Source organism: Pan troglodytes, chromosome 12 (genome assembly GCF_028858775.2).
Source record: "Pan troglodytes isolate AG18354 chromosome 12, NHGRI_mPanTro3-v2.0_pri, whole genome shotgun sequence".
Taxonomy (NCBI): domain Eukaryota; kingdom Metazoa; phylum Chordata; class Mammalia; order Primates; family Hominidae; genus Pan; species Pan troglodytes.
In genome coordinates, this window is record NC_072410.2 from 1980728 (window position 1) to 2007039 (window position 26312).

The window sequence follows — 26312 nt, forward strand, 5'->3', positions numbered from 1 at the left end:
TCTGTATAAACTTGGAAATAGCTACACCGCAATCTGTATAAACATGGAAATATCTACAACTCTATCTGTATAAACATGGAAATATCTACACCACCTTCTACATATCCATGGAAACATCTGCGCCGCCTTCTGTATAAACATGGAAATATCTACATGGTCTTCTGTCTATAGATGGAAATATCAACACCGCCATCTGTACAAACATGGAAATATCTGCACCGCTATCTGTATAAACATGGAAATATCTACACCGCGGTCTGTATAAACATGGAAATAGCTAAACCGCAATCGGTATAAACATGGAAATATCTACACTGCTATCTCTATAAACCTGGAAATATCTACACCGTGATCTGTATAAACATGGAAATATTTACACTGCTATCTGCATAAACATGGATATATCTACACCGTTATCTGTATAAATATGGAAATATCTACACCGCTATCTCTATAAACATGGAAATATCTACACCGCCATCTGCATAAACATGGAAATATCTACACTGCTATCTGTATAAACATGGAAATATCTACAATGCCATCTGTAAAAACATGGAAATACCTATACGGTCATCTGTATAAACATGGAAATATCTACACCACCATCTGTATAAACATGGAAATATCAACAATGCCATCTGCATACACATGGAAATACCTACACGGCAATCTGTGTATAGATGGAAACATCAACACCGCCATCTGTACAAACATGGAAATATCTACACCGCTATCTGTATAAACATGGAAATATCTACACCGTGGACTGGATAAACATGGAAATAGCTAAACCACTATCTGTATAAACATGGAAATATCTACACTGCTATCTCTATAAACCTGGAAATATCTACTCCGTGATCTGTGTAAACATGGAAATATTTACACTGCTATCTCTATAAACATGGAAATATCTACAAAGCCATCTGTATAAACATGGAAATACCTACACAGTCATGTGTAGAAACATGGAAAAATCAACACTGCCATCTGTATAAACATGGAAATATCTACAGAGCCCTCTGTATAAATATTGAAATATCTTCATAGGCATCTGTATAAACATGAAAATATCTGCACCGCTATCTGTATAAACATGGAAATACCTACACCGCTGTCTCTATAAACATGGAAGTATGTACACCGCTATGTGTATAAACATGGAAATATCTCCACTGCTGTCTGTATAAACCTGGAATTATCTACACCGCGATCTGTATAAACATGGAAATATCTACACCACTATCAGTATAAACATGGGAATATCTACACAGCTATCTCTATAAACATGGAAATACCTACACCGCCGTCTCTATCAAAATGGAAATACCTACAAAGTCATCTGTATAAATATGGAAATATCTACACAGCCATCTGTATACACATGGAAATATCTACACAGCCATCTGTATATACATGGAAATATCTGCACCGCTATCTGTATAAACATGGAAATATCTACACCGCGGACTGTATAAACATGGAAATAGCTAAACCGCTATCTCTATAAACATGGAAATATCTACACTGCTATCTCTATAAACCTGGAAATATCTACACCGTGATCTGTATAAACATGGAAATATTTACACTTCTATCTGTATAAACGTGGAAATATCTACACCGTGATCTGTATAAATATGGAAATATCTACACCGCTATCTCTATAAACATGGAAATATATACACCGCCATCTGTATAAACATGGAAATATCTACAATGCTATCTCTATAAACATGGAGATATCTACAATGCCATCTGTAAAAACATTGAAATACCTATACACACATCTGTATAAACATGGAAATATCTACACCACCATCTGTATAAACATGGAAATATCTACAATGCTATCTGTATACACATGGAAATACCTACAAGGAAATCTGTGTATAGATGGAAATATCAACACCGCCATCTGTACAAACATGGAAATATCTACACCGCTATCTGTATAAACATGAAAATATCTACACTGCGGTCTGTGTAAACATGGAAATTTCTTCACCAGTATCTGTATGAACATGGAAATATCTACACCGCGATCTTTATAAACATGGAAATATTTACACCGCTATCTGTATAAACATGGAAATCCCTACACCGCTGCCTCTATAAACATGGAAATATGTAAACCGCTATGTGTATAAACATGGAAATATCCCCACTGCTGTCTGTATAAACATGGAAATATCTACACCGCGATCTGTATAAACATGGAAATATCTACACCGCTATCTGTATAAACATGGAAATACCTTCACAGCTATCTCTATAAACATGGAAATACCTACACCGCCATCTGTATAAACATGGAAATACCTACAAAGTCATCTGTATAAACATGGAAATATCTACACAGCCATCTGTATACACATGGAAATATCTACACAGCCATCTGTATATACATGGAAATATCTACACCGCTATCTGTATAAACATGGAAATATCTACACCGCCTTCTACATATCCATGGAAATATCTGCGCCGCCTTCTGTATAAACATGGAAATATCTACACGGTCATCTGTGTTTAGATGGAAATATCAACACCGCCATCTGTACAAACATGGAAATATCCTCACCGCTATCTGTATAAACATGGAAATATCTACACCGCGGTCTGTATAAACATGGAAATAGCTAAACCGCTATCTGTATAAACATGGAAATATCTGCACTGATTTCTCTATAAACCTGGAAATATCTACACCTTGATCTGTATAAACATGGAAATATTTACACTGCTATCTGTATAAACATGGAAATATCTACACCGTTATCTGTATACGTATGGAAATATCTACACCGCGATCTCTATAAACATGGAAATATCTACACCGCCATCTGTATAAACATGGAAATATCTACACTGCTATCTCTATAAACATGGATATATCTACAATGCCATCTGTAAATACATGGAAATACCTATACAGTCATCTGTATAAACATGGAAATATCTACACCACCATCTGTATAAACATGGAAATATCTACAAAGCCATCTGTATACACATGGAAATACCTACCCGGCAATCTGTGTACAGATGGAAACATCTAAAATGCCATCTGTATACACATGGAAATAGCTACACGGCAATCTGTGTATAGATGGAAACATCAACACCGCTATCTGTACAAACATGGAAATGTCTACACCACTATCTGTATAAACATGGAAATATCTACACTGCGGTCTGTATAAACATGGAAATTTCTACACCGGTATCTGTATAAACATGGAAATATCTACACCACGATCAGTATAAACATGGAAATATTTACACCGCTATCTGTATAAACATGGAAATATCTACCCCGTTATCTGTATAAATATGGAAATATCTACACCGCTATCTCTATAAACATGGAAATACCTACACCGCCATCTGTATAAACATGGAAATACCTACACTGCTGTCTCTATAAACATGGAAATATGTACACCGCTATGTGTATAAACATGGAAATATCTCCACTGCTGTCTGTATAAACATGGAAATATCTACACCACGATATGTATAAACATGGAAATATCTACACCGCTATCTGTATAAACATGCAAATATCTACACAGCTATCTCTATAAACATGGAAATACCTACACCGCCATCTGTATAAACATGGAAATACCTACAAAGTCATCTGTATAAACATGGAAATATCTACACAGCCATGTGTATATACATGGAAATATGTACACCGCTATCAGTATAAACATGGAAATATCTACACCGCTATCTGTATAAACATGGAAATATCTACACTGCTATCTCTATAAACATGGAAATATCTACAATGCCATCTGTAAAAACATGGAAATACGAATACAGACATCTGTATAAACATGGAAATATCTACACCACCATCTGTATAAACATGGAAATATCTACAATGCCATCTGTATACACATGGAAATAACTACACGGCAATCTGTGTATAGATGGAAACATCAACACCGCCATCTGTACAAAGATGGAAATATCTACACCGCTATCTGTATAAACTTGGAACTATCTACACTGCGGTCTGTGTAAACATGGAAATTTCTACACCGGTATCTGTATGAACATGGAAATATCTACACCACGATCTTTATAAACATGGAAATATTTACACCGCTATCTGTATAAACATGGAAATACCTGCACCGCTGTCTCTATAAACATGGAAATATGTAAACCGCTATGTGTATAAACATGGAAATACCTCCACTGCTGTCTGTATAAACATGGAAATATCTACACCGCAATCTGTATAAACATGGAAATATCTACACCGCTATCTGTATAAAGATGGAAATATCTACACAGCTATCTCTATAAACATGGAAATACCTACACCGCCATCTGTATAAACATGGAAATACCTACAAAGTCATCTGTATAAACATGGAAATATCTACACAGCCATCTGTATACACATGGAAATATCTACAAAGCCATCTGTATATACATGGAAATATGTACACCGCTGTCTGTGTAAACATGGAAATATCTACACGGTCATCTGTGTATAGATGGAAACATCAACACCGCTATCTGTACAAACATGGAAATGTCTACACCACTATCTGTATAAACATGGAAATATCTACACTGCGGTCTGTATAAACATGGAAATTTCTACACCGGTATCTGTATAAACATGGAAATATCTACACCACGATCAGTATAAACATGGAAATATTTACACCGCTATCTGTATAAACATGGAAATATCTACCCCGTTATCTGTATAAATATGGAAATATCTACACCGCTATCTCTATAAACATGGAAATACCTACACCGCCATCTGTATAAACATGGAAATACCTACACTGCTGTCTCTATAAACATGGCAATATGTACACCGCTATGTGTATAAACATGGAAATATCTCCACTGCTGTCTGTATAAACATGGAAATATCTACACCACGATATGTATAAACATGGAAATATCTACACCGCTATCTGTATAAACATGCAAATATCTACACAGCTATCTCTATAAACATGGAAATACCTACACCGCCATCTGTATAAACATGGAAATACCTACAAAGTCATCTGTATAAACATGGAAATATCTACACAGCCATCTGTATATACATGGAAATATCTACACCGCTATCTGTATAAACATGGAAATATCTACACCGCCTTCTACATATCCATGGAAATATCTGCGCCGCCTACTGTAAAAACATGGAAATATCTACACGGTCATCTGTGTATACATGGAAATATCAACACCGCCATCTGTTCTAACATGGAAATATCTGCACCGCTATCTGTATAAAGATGGAAATAACTACACCGCGGACTGTATAAACATGGAAATAGCTAAACCGCTATCTGTATAAACATGGAAATATCTACACTGCTATCTCTATAAACCTGGAAATATCTACACTGTGATCTGTATAAACATGGAAATGTTTACTCTTCTATCTGTATAAACATGGAAATATCTACACCGTTATCTGCATAAATATGGAAATATCTACACCTCTATCTCTATAAACATGGAAATATGTACACCGCCATCTGTATAAACATGGAAATATCTACACTGCTATCTCTATAAACATGGAAATATCTACAATGCCATCTGTAAAAACATGGAAATACCAATACAGACATCTGTATAAACATGGAAATATCTACACCACCATCTGTATAAACATGGAAATATATACAATGCCATCTGTATACACATGGAAATACCTACACGGCAATCTGTGTATAGATGGAAACATCAACACCGCCATCTGTACAAAGATGGAAATATCTACACCGCTATCTGTATAAACTTGGAACTATCTGCACTGCGGTCTGTGTAAACATGGAAATTTCTACACCGGTATCTGTTTGAACATGGAAATATCTACACCACGATCTTTATAAACATGGAAATATTTACACCGCTATCTGTATAAACATGGAAATACCTGCACCGCTGTCTCTATAAACATGGAAATATGTAAAACGCTATGTGTATAAACATGGAAATATCTCCACTGCTGTCTGTATAAACATGGAAATATCTACACCGCAATCTGTATAAACATGGAAATATCTACACCGCTATCTGTATAAAGATGGAAATATCTACACAGCTATCTCTATAAACATGGAAATACCTACACCGCCATCTGTATAAACATGGAAATACCTACAATGTCATCTGTATAAACATGGAAATATCTACACAGCCATCTGTATACACATGGAAATATCTGCAAAGCCATCTGTATATACATGGAAATATGTACACCGCTCTCTGTATAAACATGGAAATATCTACACGGTCATCTGCGTATAGATGGAAATATCAACACCGCCATCTGTACAAACATGGAAATATCTGCACCGCTATCTGTATAAACATGGAAATATCTACACCGCGGTCTGTATAAACATGGAAATAGCTAAAGCGCTATCTGTATAAACATGGAAATATCTACACTGCTTTCTCTATAAACCTGGAAATATCTACACCGTGATCTGTATAAACATGGAAATATTTACACTGCTATCTGTATAAACATGGAAATATCTACACCGTTATCTGTATTAATATGGAAATATCTACACCTCTATCTCTATAAACATGGAAATATCTACAAAGCCATCTGTATAAACATGGAAATACCTACACAGTCATGTGTAGGAACATGGACAAATCTACACTGCCATCTGTATAAACATGGAAATATCTACACAGCCCTGTGTATAAATATGGAAATATCTGCATAGGCATCTGTATAAACATGGAAATATCTGCACCGCTATCTGTATAAACATGGAAATACCTACACCGCTGTCTCTATAAACATGGAAATATGTACACCGCTATGTGTATAAACATGGAAATATCTCCACCGTTATCTGTATAAACATGGAAATATCTACAGTGCCATCTCTATAAACATTGAAATATCTACACTGCCATCTGTAAAAACATGGAAATATCTACACAGTCATCTGAATAAACATGGAAATATCTACACCACCATCTGTATAAATATGGAAATAGCTACAATACCATCTGTATACACATGAAAATATCTACACAGACATCTGTATAAATATGGAAATATCTACACCGCCATCTGTATAAACATGGAAATATCTACGCTGCCATCAGTAGAAAGATGGAAATAACTACACCGCTATCTCTATAAATATGGAAATATCTACACCGCCATCTCTATAAACATGTAAATATCTACACTGCCATCTCCATAAGGATGGAAGTATCTTCTTTGCCATGTGTATAAACACGGAAATATCTACACCACCATCTGTGTAAACATGGAAATATCTAGACCGCAATCTATATAAAAATGGAAATATCTACACCGCCATCTGCATATCCATGGAAATATCTACACCGCCGTCTGTATAAACAAGGAAATATGTACACGGCCATCTGAGTATAGATGGAAATATCAACACCGCCATATGTACAAACATGGAAATATGTACACCGCTATCTCTATAAACATGGAAATATCTACACCGCCATATCCATAAATATGAAAATATCTGCACTGCCATCTGTGAAAACATGATAATACCTATACAGTCATCTGTATAAACATGGAAATATCTACAATGCCGTCTGTATATACATGGAAATATCTACACAGCCATCTGTATAAACATGTAAATATCTACACTGCTATCTCTATAAACATGGAAATATCTACACCGTCACCTCTATAAACAGGAAAATATCTACTCTGCCATCTCCATAAACATGGAAGTAACTACTCCGCCATCTGTATAAACATGGAAACATCTACACCGCCATCTGTGTGAATAAGGAAATATCTACAATGCCATCTGTATAAAGATATAAATATCTGCACCGCAAGCTGTATAAACATGGAGATATCTACATCACTATCTGTATAAACGTGGAAATACCAACAGCGCTATCGGTATAAACATGGAAATATCTACAACGCCATCTATATAAACATGGAAATACCTACACCGCTATCTCTATAAACATGGAAATAACCACCCCGCCATCTGCATATCCATGGAAATATCTACAACGCCATCTGTATAAAATTGGAAATATCTACACGGCAATCTGTGTACAGATGGAAATATCAACACCGCAATCTGTACAAACATGGAAATATCTACACCGCTATCTGAATAAACATAGAAATACCTAAACTGCAGTCTGTATAAACATGGAAATATCTACACCGGTATCTGTATAAACATGGAAATAGCTACACCGCGATCTGTATAAACATGGAAATATTTACACCGCTATATGTATAAACCTGGAAATATCTACACTGCTATCTCTATAAATATGGAAATATCTACACAACCATCTGTATAAACATGGAAATAACTACACAGTCATGTATAGGAACATGGAAATATCTACACCACCGTTAGTATAAAGATGGAAATATCTACAACGTTATCTGTATAAACCTGGAAATATCTACACAGTGATCTGTATAAACATGGAAATATGAACAGCACTCTCTGAATAAAGATGGAAATATCTACACCGCTACCTGTATAAACATGGAAATATCCACACCACTATCTGTATAAAGATGGAAATATTTACACCGCTATCTCTATAAACATGGAAATATCTACACCGCTATCTCTATAAACATGGAAATATCTACACCGCTATCTCTATAAACATGGAAATATCTACACCGTCATCTGTATTAACATGGAAATATCTAAACAGTCATCTGTATAAACCTGGAAATATCTACACTGTCATCTATATAAACATGGAAATATCTACAGAGAACTCTGTATAAACATGGAAATATCTGCACAGCCATCTGTATAAACATGGAAGTATCTACACCGCTATCTGTATAAACATGGAAATATCTACACCGCTATGTGTATTAACATGGAAATATCTCCATTGCTATCTGTATAAACATGGACATAACTCCATCGCAATCTATATAAACATGAAAATATCTACACCGCTATCTCTATAAACATGGAAATATCTACAATGCCATCTGTACAAACATGGAAATAACTACACAGTTATCTGTAGAAACATGGAAATATCAACACCGGTATCCCAATAAACATGGAAATAGCTACACCGCTATCTCTATAAACCTGGAAATATCTACACTGCTATCTCCATCAACATGGAAATACATACACTGCCATCTCTTTAAACATGGAGATATCTACAACGCCATTTACATAAACAAGAAAATATCTACACTGCCATCTATATAAACATGGAAATATCTACACCGCTATCGGTATAAAGATGGATATATCTACACCACTATCTGTAAAACGTGGCAATATCTACACCACTCTCTGTATAAACCTGGAAATATCTACACCGATATCTGTATAAACAAGGAAATATCTACAGCGCCATCTGTATAAACATGGAAATACCTACACCGCTATCTGTATAAATATGGAAATATTCACACTGCTATCTCTGTAAACATGGAAATACCTACACTGATTTCTCTATAAACATGGAAATATCTACACCGCCATCTTCAGAAACATGGATGTATCTACACCGCCATCTGTATAAACATGGAAATATCTACACCACTAACTGTATAAACATGGAAATATCTTCAATGCCATCTGTATAAACATGGAAATATCTACACTGCCATCTGTATAAATATGGAAATATCAACACTGCAATCTGTATAAATATGGAAATACCTACACCGCTACATCTATAGACATGTAAATATCTACACCGCTATCTGTATAAACATGGAAATACCTACATTGCCATCTGTATAAACATGGAAATATCTACACTGCCATCTGTAGAAAGATGGAAATATCTACAATGCGAGCTGTATACACATGGAAATATCTACACCGCTATCTGTATAAACATGGAAATACCAACACCGTTATCTGTATAAAAATGGAAATATCTACACCGTTATCTCTATAAACATGAAAATACTTACACCACCATCTCTATAAGCATGGAAATATTTACACCGCTATCTCTATAAACATAGAAATAACTACACCGCCATCCCTATAAACATGGAAATATCTACACCGCCATCTGCATAAACATGGAAATATCTACACTGACATCTGTAGAAAGATGGAAATATCTACAAAGTGATCTGTATAAACATGGGAATTTCTACACCGCTACCTGTATAAACATGGAAATACCTACACCGCTATCTGTATCAACATGGAAATAACTACACCGCAATCTGTATAAACTTGGAAATATCTACAATGCTATCTCTGTAAACATGGAAATATCTACACAGCTATCTGTGTAAACTTGGAAATATCTACACCGCTATCTTTGTAAATTTGGCAATACTTACAACAAAATCTGTGCAAAGATGGAAATATCTACACCGCTATCTCTGTAAACATGGAAATATCTACACCGCTATCTGTATAAACATGGAAATATCTACACTGCCATCTGTATAAACATGGAAATATCTACAGCGCCATCTGTTTAAATATGGAAATATCTACACTGCCATCAGTACTCACATGGAAATATCTACACAGCCATCTGTATAAACATGGAAATATCTACACCGCTATCTCTATAAACGTGGAAATATCTACACCGCTATCTGTATAAACATGGAAATATCTCCATCGCTATCTGTATAAACATGGATATATCTACACTGCTATCTGTATAAACATGGAAATATATACAATGCTATCTGTGTTAACATGGAAATATCTACACAGCAATCTGTGTAAACTTGGAAATATCTACCCAGCTATGTGTGTAGAAATGGAAATACCTACACAGCATTCTGTGCAAAGATGGAAATATCTACACCGCTATCACTGTAAACATGGAAATATCTACACCTCTATCTGTATAAACATTGAAATATCTATACCGCAGTCTCTATAAACATGGAAATATCTCCACCGCTATCTGTATAAACATGAAAATATCTACACCGCTATCTGTATAATCATGGACATATCTACACCGCAATCTGTATAAACATGGAAATATCTACCACGCTATGTGTGTAAACATGGAAATATCTACACAGCTATCTGTGTAAACTTGGAAATATCTACACCGCTATCTGCGTAAACATGGAAGTGTGTACACGGCAATCTGTGCAAAGATGGAAATATCTACACCGCTACCTGTATAAACATGGAAATATCTACATGGCTGTCTGTTTAAATAAGGAAATATCTACACCGCCATCTGTAGAAACATGGAAATATCTACTACGAAATCTGTATAAGTATGGAAATACCTACACCGCTATCTGTATAAATATGGAAATATCTACACCAATATCTCTATAAACATGGAAATACCTACACCGCTTTCTCTATAAACATGAAAATATCTACACTGCTATCTCTATATACATGGAAATATCTACACCTCCATCTCTTTAAACATGAAAATATCTACACCGCCATCTTCAAAAACATGGATGTATCCACACCGCTATCTGTATAATCATGGAAATATCTACACCACTATCTGTATAAACATGGAAATATCTTCACTGCCATCTGTATAAACATGGAAATATCTACACCGCCATCTGTATAAAGATGGAAATATCTACACCGCAATATGTATAAATATGGAAATAACTACAACGCTATCTCTATAGACAAGGAAATATCTACACCGCTCTCTGTATAAACATGGAAATATCTACACTGCCATCTGTAAAAACATGGAAATATCTACACCGCGAGCTCTATAAACATGGAAATATCTACACCGCTATCTGTATAAACATGGAAATACCAACACCGTTATCTGTATAAACATGGAAATATCTACAGCGCTATCTCTATAAACATGAAAATATTTACACCAACATCTCTATAAACATGGAGATATTTACACCGCTATCTCTATAAACATAGAAATAACTACACCGCCATCTCTGTAAGCATTGAAATATCTACATCGCCATCTGCATAAACATGGAAATATCTACACAGATATCTGTATAAACATGGAAATATCTACACTGCCAACTGTATAAACTTGCAAATATCTACACTGACATCTGTAGAAAGATGGAAATGTCTCCAAAGGGATCTGTATAAACTTGGAAATTCCTACACCGCTACTTGTATAAACATGGATATATCTACAACGCTATCTGTATCAACATGGAAATAACTGCTCCGCAATCTGTATAAACATGGAAATATCTACAATGCTATCTCTGTAAACATGGAAATATCTACACAGCTATCTGAGTAAACTTGGAAATATCTACACCGCTATCTCTGTAAGTTTGGCAATACCTAGAACGCAATGTGTGCAAAGATAGAAATACCTACATCGCTATCTCTGTAAACATGGAAATATCTTCACCGATATCTGTATAAACATGGAAATACCTACACCGCTTTCTCTACAAACATGAAAATAACTACACTGCTATCTCTATAAACATGGAAATAACTACACCGCCATATGCATAAACATGGAAATACATACACAGACATCTGTATAAACATATAAATATCTACACCGCCATCCCTATAAACATGAAAATATCTACACAGCCATCTTCAGAAACATAGATGTATCTGCACCGCCATCTGTATAAACATGGAAATATCTACACCACTATCTGTATAAACATGGAAATATCCTCACTGCCATCTGTATAAACATGGAAATATCTACACAGCCATCTGTATAAAGATGGAAATATCTACACCGCAATATGTATAAATATGGAAATACCTACACCACTATCTCTATAGACATGGAAATATCTACAACGCTCTCTATATAAACTTGGAAATATCTACACTGCCATCTGTGTAAATATGGAAATATTTACACCGCGAGCTGTATAAACATGGAAATATCTACACCGCTATCTGTATTAACATGGAAATAGCAACACCGTTATCTCTATAAACATAGAAATATCTACACCGCTATCTCTATAAACATGAAAATACTTACACCACCATCTCTATAAACATGGAGATATTTACACCGCCATCTCTATAAACATAGAAATAACTACACCGCCATCTCTATAAACATGGAAATATCTACACCGCCATCTGCATAAACATGGAAATATCTACACAGACATCTGTATAAACATGGAAATATCTACACTGCCCTCTGTATAAACTTGGAAATATCTACCCTGACATCTGTAGAAACATGGAAATTTCTACAAAGCGATCTGTATAAACATGGGAATTTCTACACCGCTACCTGTATAAACTTGGAAATATCTACACCGCTGTCTGTATCAACATGCAAATAATTACACCGCAATCTGTATAAACATGGAAATATCTACAATGCTATCTCTGTAAACATGGAAATATCTACACAGATATCTGTGTAAACTTGGAAATATCTACACCGCTATATGTGTAAATTTGGCAATACCTACACCGCAATCTGTGCTAAGATGAAATTCCTACACCGCTATCTCTGTAAACATGGAAATATCTACACCGATATCTGTATAAACATGGAAATATCTACAGTGCCATCTGTATAAACTTGGAAATATCTACAGCGCCATCTGTATAAACATGGAAATAACTACACCGCCATCGGTACACACATGGAAATAACTACACAGCCATCTGTATAAACATGGAAATATCTACACTGCTTTCTCTATAAACATGGAAATATCTACACCGCTATGTGTATAAACATGGAATTATCTACATCGCTATCTCTACAAACAGGGAAATATCTCCACCGCTATCTGTATAAACATGGAAATATCTACACCGCTATCTGTATAAACATGGAATTATCTACACCGCTATCTGTAAACATGGAAATATCTACAACGCTATCTCTGTAAACATGGAAATATCTACACAGCTGTCTGTGTAAACTTGGAAATATCTACACAGTTATCTGTGTAAAAGTGGAAATATCTACATAGCAATCTGTGCAAAGATGGAAATATCTACACCGCTATCTCTCTAAACATGGAAATGTCTACACCGCTATCTGTATAAACATGGAAATATCTATACCGTAGTCTCTATAAACATGGAAATATCTCCACCGCTATCTGTATAAACATGAAAATATCTACACCGCTATCTGTATAAGCATGGACATATCTACACCGCAATCTGTATAAACTTGGAAATATTTACAACGTTATGTGTGTAAACATGGAAATAACTACACAGCTATCTGCGTAAACATGGAAATATCTACACGGCAATCTGTGCAATGATGGAAATAACTACACCGCTATCTCTGGAAACATGGAAATATCTACACCGCTACCTGTATAAACATGGAAATATCTACACCGCTGTCTGTATAAACAAGGAAATATCTACACCGCCATCTGTAGAAACATTGCAATATCTACACCGCAATTTGTATAAACATGGAAATACCTACACCGCTATCTGTACATATATGGAAATATCTACACCGCTATCTCTATAAACATGGAAATACCTACACCGCTTTCTCTATAAACATGGAAATATCTACACTGCAATCTCCATATACATGGAAATATCTACACCGCCATCTGTATAAACATGAAAATATCTACAACGCCATCTTCAGAAACATGGATGTATCTACACCGCCATCTGTATAAACATGGAAATATCTACACCACTATCTGTATAAACATGGAAATATCTTCATGGCTATCTGTATAAACATGGAAATATCTACACCGCCATTTGTAAAAACATGGAAATATCTACACCGACAACTGTACACACATGGAAATATCTACACAGCCATCTGTATAAACATGGAAATATCTACACCGCTATCTCTATAAACAATGAAATATCTACACTGCTATCTGTATAAACAGGGAAATATCTCCACAGCTATCTGTATAAACATGGAAATATCTACACCGCTATCTGTATAAACATGGAAATCTCTACACCGCTATCTCTATAAACATGGAAATATCTACAACGCTATCTGCGTAAACATGGAAATATCTACACAGGTATCTGTGTAAACTTGGAAATATCTACACAGCTATCTGTGTAAAAATGGAAATATCAACACAGCAATCTGTGAAAAGATGGAAATATCTACACTGCTATCTCTGTAAACATGGAAATATCTACAATGCCATCTGTATACACATGGAAATACCTACACAGCAATCTGTGTATAGATGGAAACATCAAAACCGACAACTGTACAAACATGGAAATATCTACACTGCTATCTCTATAAACATGGATATATCTACACTGCGGTCTGTATAAACATGGAAATATCTACACTGGTATCTGTATAAACATGGAAATATCTACACCAGGATCTGTATAAACATGGAAATATTTACACTGCTATCTGTATAAACATGGAAATATCTACAAAGCCATCTGTATAAACATGGAAATACCTACACAGTCATGTGGAGGAACATGGAAATATCTACACTGCCATCTGTATAAACATGGAAATATCTACAGAGCCCTCTGTATAAATATGGAAATATCTGCTTAGGCATCTGTATAAACATAGAAATATCTGCACCGCTATCAGTATAAACATGGAAATACCTACACCGCTGTCTCTATGAACATGGAAATATGTACACCGCTATGTGCATAATCATGGAAATATCTCCACTGCTGTCTGTATAAACATGGAAATATCTCCACCGTTATCTGTATAAAGTTGGAAATATCTACAGCGCCATCTCCATAAACATTGAAATATCTACACTGCCATCTGTAAAAACATGGAAATATCTACACAGTCATTTGAATAAACATGGAAATATCTACACCACCATCTGTATAAACATGGAAATACCGACAATACCGTCTGTATACACATGGAAATATCTACACAGACATCTGTATAAATATGGAAATATCTACACCGCCATCTGTATAAACATGGAAATATCTACACTGCCATCTGTAGAAAGACGGAAATATCTACACCGCTATCTCTTTAAACATGAAAATATCTACACTGCCATCTCCATAAAGATGGAAGTATCTACTCCGCCATGTGTATAAACACGGAAATATCCACACCACCATCTGTGCAAACATGGAAATATCTACACCTCCATCTGCATATCCATGGAAATATGTACGCCGCCATCTGTATAAACATGGAAATATCTACACGGCCATCTGTGTATAGATGGAAATATCAACACCGCCATCTGTACAAACATGGAAATATCTACACCGCTATCTCTATAAACATGGAATTATCTGCACTGCCTTCTGTAAAAACATGGAAATACCTATACAGTGTTGTGTATAAATATGGAAATATCTACAATGCCATCTGTATACACATGGAAATATCTACACAGCCATCTGTATAAACATGTAAATATCTACACTGCTATCTCAATAAACATGGAAATAACTACACCGCCATCTCTATAAACATGAAAATATCTACACTGCCATCTCCATAAACATGGAACTATCTACTCCGCCATCTGTATAAACATGGAAACATCTACACCGCCATCTGTGTGAATAAGGAAATATCTACAATGCCGTATGTATAAAGACATAAATATCTGCACAGCGAGCTGTATAAACATGGAAATATCTACATCGCTATCTGGATAAACATGGAAATATCTACAACTCCATCTACATAAACACGGAAATATCTACACCGCTATGTCTATAAATATGGAAATACCTACACTGCTAACTCTATAAACATGGAAATATCCACACCGCCATCTGCATATCAATGAAAATATCTACAACGCCATCTCTATAAAGATGGAATTATCTACAGGGCAATCTGTGTACAGATGGAAATATCAACACCGCCATCTGTACAAACATGGAAATATCTACACCGGTATCTGTATAAACATAGAAATAACTACACTGCAGACTGTATAAACATGGAAATATCTACACCGGTATCTGTATGAAGATGGAAATATCTACACCACGATCTGTATAAACATGGAAATATTTACACCGCTATCTGTATAAACCTGTAAATATCTACACTGCTATCTCTATAAATATGGAAATATCTACACCGCCATCTGTATAAACATGGAAATAACTACACAGTCATGTGTAGGAACATGGAAATATCTACACCACCGTTTGTATAAAGATGGAAATATCTACAACGTTATCTGTATAAACATGGAAATATCTACACAGTGATCTGTATAAACATGGAAATATTTACAGCACTCTCTGAATAAAGATGGAAATACCTACACCGCTATATGTAAAAACATGGAAATATCTACACCACTATCTGTATAAATATAGAAATATTTACACCACTTTCTCTATAAACATGGAAATATCTACACCGCTATCTCTATAAACATGGAAATATCTACACCCCGATCTGTATAAACATGGAAATATCTAAACAGTCAACTGTATAAACTTGGAAATATCTACACTGTCATCTATATAAACATGGACATATCTACAGAGAACTCTGAATAAACATGGAAATATCGGCACAGCCATCTGTATAAAAAACGCTATCTCAATAAACATGGAAATATCTACTCTGCTATGTGTGTTAACGTGGAAATATGTCCATTGCTATCTGTATAAACATGGACATATCTCCACCGCAATCTGTATAAACATGAAAATATCTACACCGCTATCTCTATAAACATGGAAATATCTACACCACGATCTGTATAAAAATGGAAATATGTACATTGCTATCTGTATAAACATGGAAATATCTACACCGCTAACTGTATAAACATGCAAATATCTACACCGAGATCTGTATAAATATGGAAATATCTACACCGCTATCTCTATACACATGGAAATGTCTATACCGCTATCTGTTTAAACATGGAAATATCTACATGGCTAACTCTATAAATATGGAAATACCTAAACCGCCTTCTGTAAAAACATGGAAATAACAACACAGTCGTCTCTATAAACATGGAAATATCTACAACCCTATCTGCATAAACATGGAAATATCCACACCGCTATCTCTATAAACATGGAAAAATCAACACCGCTGTCTCTATGAACATGGAAATATCTACACCGCCATCTCTATAAACATGGAAATATCTACAACCCTATCTGCATAAACATGGAAATATCCACACCGCTATCTCTATAAACATGGAAAAATCAACACCGCTATCTCTATAAACATGGAAATATCTACACCGCTATCTGTAAAAACGTGGAAATATCGACACCACCATGTGAATAAACATGGAAATATCTACACCGCTAACACTATAAACATGGAAATATCTACACCGGTAGCTCTATAAGCATGGAAATATGTACACCGCTATCTGTATAAACAAGGAAATAACTCCACCGCTATTTGTATAAACATTGAAACATCTACACAGCTATATCTATAAACATGGCATTATCTACACCGCTATCTGTTTAAACATGGAAATGTCTACAACGCTATCTGTGTAAACATGGAAATATCTACACCGTTATCTGTGTAAACATGGAAATATCTGCACCACAATCTGTGCAAAGATGGAAATATATACAATGCTATCTCTATAAACATGGAAATATCTGCACCGCTATCTGTATAAACATGGAAATATCTAAACCGCTATCTCTATAATCATGGAAATATCTACACTGCCATCTGTAGAAACATGGAAATATCTACACAGTCATCTGTATATACATGGAAATATCTACAACACCATCTCTATAGACATGGAAATATCTACAACACCATCTCTATAATCATGGAAATACCTACACCGCCATCTGTAGAAACATGGAAATAACTACACGGCCATCCGTATAAACATGGAAATATCTACACTGCGAGCTGTACAATCATGGAAATATCTACACCACTATCTGTATATACATACAAATATCTACACCACTGTCAGTATAAACATGGAAATAACTACACCGCCTTCTGAATAAACAGAGAAATATCTGCACCGCTATCTGTAAAAATATGGAAATATCTACACCGCTATCTCCATAAACATGGAAATATCTACACCACGATCTGTAAAAACATGGAAATATCTCCACCGCTATCTGTATAAACATGGAAAAATCTACACCGCTATCTGTATGAACATGGAAATATCTACACCGCTGTCTGTATAAACATGGAAAAATCTACAACACTATCTGTGTAAACATGGAAATATCTACACAGCTATCTGTGTAAACATTGAAAGTTCTACACCGCTATCTGTATAAACATGGAAACATATACACCACGATCTGTACAAAACTGGAAATATCTACACTGCCATCTGTATAAACATGAAAATATCTGCACCGCCCTCTGTATAAACATAGAAATACCTACACTGCCACTCTGTATAAACATGCAAATACCTACACAGTTGTCTGTATAAACATGGAAACATCTACACCACTATCTGTGTAAACATGGAAATATCTACACCGCAATCTGTGTAAACATGGAAATACCCACACCGCTATCTTTGTAAAGGTGGAAATATCAACACCGCAATCTGTGCAAAGATGGAAATATCTAAACCGCTATCTGTGTAAACATGGTAATATCTACACCACTGTCTGTATAAACATGGAAATATCCACACCGCTATCTGTATATACATGGAAATATCTACGCCGCCATCTGTAAAAACATGGAAATATCTACACCGCAATCTGTATAAACATGGAAATAGCTACACAATCATCTGTATAAACATGGTGACATCTACACAGCTATCTGTATAGTCATGGATATATCTACACCGCTGTCAGTATAAACATGGAAATATCTACAACGCTATCTGTGTAAATATGGAAATGTCTACACAGATATCTGTGAAAACATGGAAATATCTACACCGCTATTTTTGTAAAGATGGAAATAACTTCACCGCAATCTGTGCAAACATGCAAATATTTACACCGCTATCTCTATGAACATTGAAATATCTGCACCGCTATCTGTATAAACATGGAAATATCTACACCGCTATCTCTATAAACATGGAAATATCTACAACGCTCTCTGTATAAACACGAAAATATCTACAACACTATCAGTGTAAACATGGAAATATCTACACCGCTATCTGTATAAACACGGAAATAACTACACCGCCATCTGCATGTCCATGGAAATATCTACGACGCCATCTATATAAACATGGAAATATCTACACGGCCATCTGTGTAAACATGGAAATATGTACACCACCATCTCTATAAACATGGAAATACCTACAATTCCATCTGTATATACATGGAAATACCTACACGGCAATCTGTGTATAGATGGAAACATCAAAACCGCCAACTGTACAAAGATGGAAATATCTACACTGCTATCTCTATAAACATGGAAATATCTACACTGCGGTCTGTATAGACATGGAAATATCTACACCGGTATCTGTATAAACATGGAAATATCTAAACCACGATCTGTATAAACATGGAAATATATACACCGCTATCACTATAAACATGGAAATATCTGCACCGTTATCTCTATAAACATGGAAATATCTACAAAGCCATCTGTATAAACATGGAAATACGTACACAGTCATGTGTAGGAACATGGAAATATCTACACTGCCATCTGTATAAACATAGAAATATCTACACAGCCCTCTGTATAAATATGGAAATATCTGCATAGGCATCTGTATAAACATGGAAATATCTGCACCGCTATCTGTATAAACATGGAAATACCTACACCGCTGTCTCTATAAAAATGGAAATATGTACACCGCTATGTATATAAACATGGAAATATCTCCACTTCTCTCTGTATAAACATGGAAATATCTCCACCGTTATCTGTATAAACATGGAAATATCTACAGCGCCATCTCTATAAACATTGAAATATCTACACTGTCATCTGTAAAAACATGGAAATACCTCCACAGTCATCTGAATAAACTTGGAAATATCTACACCACCATCTGTATAAACATGGAAATACCTACAATACCATCTGTATACACATGGAAATATCTACACAGACATCTGTATAAATATGGAAATATCTACACCGCCATCTGTAGAAAGATGGAAATACCTACAACGCTATCTCTATAAATATGGAAATATCTACACCGCCATCTCAATAAACATGAAAATATCTACAATGCCATCTCCATAAAGATGGAAGTACCTACTCCGCCATGTGTATAAACACGGAAATATCTACACCACCATCTGTGTAAACATGGAAATATCAACACCACCATCTGTGTAAACATGGAAATATCTACACCGCTGTCTGTATAAACATGGAAATATCTACACCACCATCTGTGTAAACATGGAAATATCTACGCCGCCATCTGTATAAACATGGAAATATCTACACGGCCATCTGTGTATAGATGGAAATATCAACACCGCCATCTGTACAAACATGGAAATATCTACACCGCTATCTCAATAAACATGGAAATATCTGCACTGCCATCTGTAAAAACATGGAAATACCTATAAAGTCATCTGTATAAACATGGAAATATCTACAATGCCATCTGTATACACATGGAAATATCTACACAGCCATCTGTATAAACATGTAAATATCAGCACTGCTATCTCCATAAACATGGAAATATCTACACCGCCATCTCTATAAAAATGAGAATGTCTACACTGCCATCTCCATAAACACAGAACTAACTACTCCTCCATGTGTATAAACATGGAAATATCTACACCGCCATCTGTGTGAATAAGGAAATAACGAAAATGCCATCTGTGTAAAGATATAAATATCTGCACCGCGAGCTGTATAAACATGGAAATATCCACATCGCTATCAGTATAAACGTGGAAATAGCAACACCGTTATCGGTATAAACATGGAAATATCTACAACGCCATCTATATAAACATGGAAATATCTACACCGCTATGTCTATAAATATGGAAATACCTACACCGATATCTCCATAAACATGGAAATATCTACACCGCTATCTGTATAAACATAGAAATACCTACACCGCTATCTGTATAAACATGGAAATATCTACAGCGCGATCTGTATAAACATGGAAATATCTACACCGCGATCTGTATAAACATGGAAATATCTTCACCACGATCTGTATAAACATGGAAATATCTACTCTGCTATCTGTATAAACATGGTAATATCTACACCACGATCTATATAAACATGGAAATATCTTCACAACCATCTGTATAAACATGGAAATATCTACAATGCCATCTGTAGAAAGATGGAAATATCTACACCGCAATCAGTGTAAACATGGAAATATCTACACCGATATCTGTAAAAACATGGAAATATCTACACCGCTATCTGTATAAACATGGAAGTATCTACACCGCGATCTGTATAAACATGGAAATATCTACACCGCGATCTGTATGAACATGGAAATACCTACACCGCTATCTGTATAAACATGGAAATATCTACACAGCTATCTCTATAAACATGGAAATATCTACACCGCCATCTGTATAAACATGGAAATACCTGCAAAGTCATCTGTGTAAATATGGAAACATCTACACAGCCATCTGTATAAACATGGAAGTATCTACACAGCCATCTGTATATACATGGAAATATCTACACCGCTATCTGTATAAACATGGAAATAACAACACAGCTATTTGTATAAACAAGGAAATATCTACACCGTAATCTGTATAAATATGGAAATATCTACACCGCTATCTCTATAAACATGGAAATATCTACACCGCCATCTGTATAAACATGGAAATACCTATACAGTCATCTGTGTATACATGGAAATATCTACACCACCATTTGTATAAACATGGAAATATCTACAATGCCGTCAGTATACACATGTAAATACCTACACGGCAATCTGTGTATAAATGGAAACATCAACACCGCCATCTGTACAAACTTGGAAATATCTACACTGCTATCTCTATAAACATGGAAATATCTACACTGCGGTCTGTATAAACATGGAAATATCTACACCGGTATCTGTATAAACATGGAAATATCTACACCACGATCTGTATAAACATGGAATTATATACACCGCTATCTGTATAAACATGGAAATACCTACAATGCCATCTGTAGAAAGATGGAAATATCTACACCTCAATCTGTGTAAACATGGTAATATCTACACCGATATCTGTAAAAACATGGAAATATCTACACCGCTATCTGAATAAACTTGGAAATATCTACACCACGATCTGTATAAACATGGAAATATCTACACCGCTATCTGTATAAACATGGAAATATCTACACCGCCGTCTGTAGAAACATGGAAATATCTACATCCCTATCTGTATAAACATGGAAATATCCACACAGCTATCTCTGTAAACATGGAAAAATCAACACCGCTATCTGTATGAACATGGCAATATCTACACCGCCATCTCTATAAACATGGAAATATCTACACAGTGATCAGTATAAACATGGAAATATCTACACCGCTATCTGTATAAACATGGAAATATCTCCACTGCTATCTCTATAAACATCGAAATATCTACACCGCCATCTGTATAAACATGGAAATACTTACAAAGTTATCTGTATAAACATGGAAATACCTACACCGCCATCTCTATAAACATGGAAATATCTACACAGCCATTTGTATATACATAGAAATATCTACACCGCCATCTGTATAAACATGGAAATAACATCACCACTATTTGTATAAACATGGAAATATCTCCACAGCTATCTCTATAAACATCGAAATATCTATACCGCCATCTGTATAAACATGCAAATACTTACAACGTTATCTGTATAAACATATAAATATCTACACCGCCATCTGCATAAACATGGAAATATCTACAGAGCCACGTGTACATACATGGAAATATCTACACCGCTCTCTATATAAACATATAAATAACTACACCGCTATCTGTATATACATGGAAATATCTACACCGCCATATACATATCCATAGAAATATCTGTGCCGCCATCTGTATAAACATGGAAATATCTACACAGTCATCTGTGTATAGATGGAAATATCAACACCGCCATCTGTACAAACATGGAAATATCTGCACCGCTATCAGTATAAACATGGAAATATCTACACCGTGGTCTGTATAAACTTGGAAATATCTACACCGCTATCTGTACAAACATGGAAATATATACACCGCTATCTCTATAAACATGGAAATATCTACACCGTGATCTGTATAAACATGGAAATATTTACACCGATATCTGTATAAACATGGAAATATCTACAACACGATCTGTATAAACATGGAAATATATACACCGCTATCTGTATAAACATGGAAATATCTCCACCGCTATCTCTATAAACATGGAAATATCTACAAAGCCATCTGTATAAACATGGAAATACCTACACAGTCATGTGTAGGAACATGGAAATATCTACACTGCCATCTGTATAAACATAGAAATATTTACACAGCCCTCAGTATAAATATGGAAATATCTGCATAGGCATCTGTATAAATATGAAAATATCTGCACCGCTATCTGTATAAACATGGAAATACCTACACCGCTGTCTCTATAAACATGGAAATATGTACACCGCTATGTGTATAAACATGGAAATATCTCCACTGCTCTCTGTATAAACATGGAAATATCTCCACCGTTATCTGTATAAACATGGAAATATCTACAGCGCCATCTCTATAAACATTGAAATATCTACACTGTCATCTGTAAAAACATGGAAATATCTCCACAGTCATCTGAATAAACGTGGAAATATCTACACCACCATCTGTATAAACATGGAAATACCTACACCGCTATGTCTATAAACATGGAAATACCTACACCGCTATCTCTATAAACATGGAAATATCTACACCGCTATCTGTATAAACATGGAAATACCTACACCGCTATCTGTATAAACATGGAAATGTCTACACAGCGATCTGTATAAACATGGAAATATCTACACCGCGATCTGTATAAACATGGAAATATCTTCACTGCGATCTGTATAAACATGGAAATATCTACACCGCTATCTGTATAAACATGGTAATATCTACACGACGATCTATATAAACATGGAAATATCCATACAACCATCTGTATAAACATGGAAATATCTACAATGCCATCTGTAGAAAGATGGAAATATCTACACCGCAATCTGTGTAAATATGGAAATATCTACCCCGATATCTGTAAAAACATGGAAATATCTACACCACCATCTGTATAAACATGGAAATATCTTCACCGCGATCTGCATAAACATGGAAATATCTACACCGCGATCTGTATAAACATGGAAATATCTACACCGCTATCTGTATTAACATGGAAATATCTACACCGCTATCTGTATCAACATGGAAATATCTACACCGCGATCTGTATAAACATGGAAATATCTACACCGCGATCTGAATAAACATGGAAATAACTTCAGCTCGATCTGTATAAACATGGAAATATCTTCACCGCTATCTGTATAAACATGGTAATATCTACACCACCATCTATATAAACATGGAAATATCTACACCGCCATCTCTATAAACATGAAAATATCTACACTGCCATCTCCATAGAGATGGAAGTATCTACTCCGCCATGTGTATAAACACGGAAATATCTACACCACCATCTGTGTAAACATGGAAATATCTACACCGCTATCTGTATAAACATGGAAATATCCACACCGCCATCTGCATGTCCATGGAAATATCTACGCCGTCATCTGTATAAACATGGAAATATCTACACCGCTATCTGTATAAACATGGAAATAACTACACCGCTATTTTTATAAACAAGGAAATATCTACACCGTGATCTGTATAAACATGGAAATATCTACACCGCCGTCTCTATAAACATGGAAATAACTACAACCCTATCTGCATAAACATGGAAATATCCACACCACTATCTCTATAAACATGGAAAAATCAACACCGCTGTCTCTATGAACATGGAAATATCTACACCGCCATCTCTATAAACATGGAAATATCTACAACCCTATCTGCATAAACATGGAAATATCCACACCGCTATCTCTATAAACATGGAAATATCCACACCGCTATCTCTATAAACATGGAAAAATCAACACCGCTGTCTCTATGAACATGGAAATATCTACACCACCATCTCTATAAACATGGAAATATCTACACCACGATCAGTATAAACATGGAAATATCTACACCGCCATCTGTATAAACATGGAAATACTTACAAAGTTATCTGTAAAAACATGAAAATATCTACACCGCCATCTGTATAAACATGGAAATATCTAC